Source organism: Oncorhynchus mykiss, chromosome 31, assembly GCF_013265735.2.
Source record: "Oncorhynchus mykiss isolate Arlee chromosome 31, USDA_OmykA_1.1, whole genome shotgun sequence".
NCBI classification, from domain to species: domain Eukaryota; kingdom Metazoa; phylum Chordata; class Actinopteri; order Salmoniformes; family Salmonidae; genus Oncorhynchus; species Oncorhynchus mykiss.
The window spans coordinates 21,905,157-21,906,457 of NC_050571.1; positions in this window are offsets into that span (position 1 = coordinate 21,905,157).

The following is a 1,301-nucleotide window of genomic DNA, read 5'->3' on the forward strand; positions in this document are numbered from 1 at the left end:
CTCAGCAAGGAAGAAGCCACTGCTCCGAAACCGCCATAAAAAAAAACAGACTATGGTTTGCAACTGCACATGGGGACAAAGATCGTACTTATTGGAGAAAAGTCTTCTGGTCTGATGAAACAAAAATAGAACTATTTGGCCATAATGACCATTGTTATGTTTGGAGGAAAAAGGGGGAGGCTTGCAAGCCGAAGAACACCATCCCAACCGTGAAGCACGGGGGTGGCAGCATCATGTTGTGGGAGTGCTTTGCTGCAGGAGGGACTGGTGCACTTCACAAAATAGATGGCATCACGAGGAACAAAAATTATGTGGATATATTGAAGAAACATCTCACGACATCAGTTAGGAAGTTAAAGCTTGGTTGCAATTGGTCTTCCAAATGGATAATGACCCCAAGCATACTTCCAAAATTTGGACAAAATGACTTAAGGACAACAAAGTAAAGGTATTGGAATGGCCATCACAAAGCCCTGACCTCAATCCTATAGAAAATCTGTGGGCAGAACTGAAAAAGCGTGTGCGAACAAGGAGGCCTACAAACCTGACTTAGTTACACCAGTTCTGTCAGGAGGAATGGAACAACATTCACCCAACTTATTGTGGGACGCTTGTGGAAGGCTATCTGATATGTTTGACCCAAGTTAAACAATTTAAAGGTAATGCTACCAAATACTAATTGAGTGTATGTAAACTTCTGACCCACTGGGAATGTGATGAAAGAAATAAAAGCTGAAATAAATCACTCTCTACTATCATTCTGACATTTCACATTCTTAAAATAAAGTGGTGATCCTAACTGACCTAAGACAGGGCATTTTTTACTTGGATTAAAAGTCAGGAGTTGTGAAAACTGAGTTTAAATGTATTTGGCTAAGGTGTATGTAAACTTACGACTTCAACTGTTTTGTTAGAAATAATATTATATTACACTTGACAGAGTGATGCTGAATGTAAAAAAGGACTCAACTTATCCCACTCTTCTCTATAGCTTTTGTCAAATTAATTTCAAAAGTAGTTTTTTCATTTTAGCTAACCCTAACTCTTTTCCTATCCTTAACCTATTTCTCCTAACCTGCTACGTTAATTCTCCTAACCTGCTGCGTATGTTCTTAAAAGCTGTATCCCTTCGAGACAAAACCCAGCAACCAGGCTTCACCACCTCATATAATGGACCCTTCCCTCTCTAACACCTCCCAGCATTATACAACAGTTCTCTAATTCCACTTTCTAGTGCCCACATGCAGCTGAAATTCTTTGTTTTGTGGGTAGTGCCTGCCTGCTTTTTGGAGGGAGAAAAG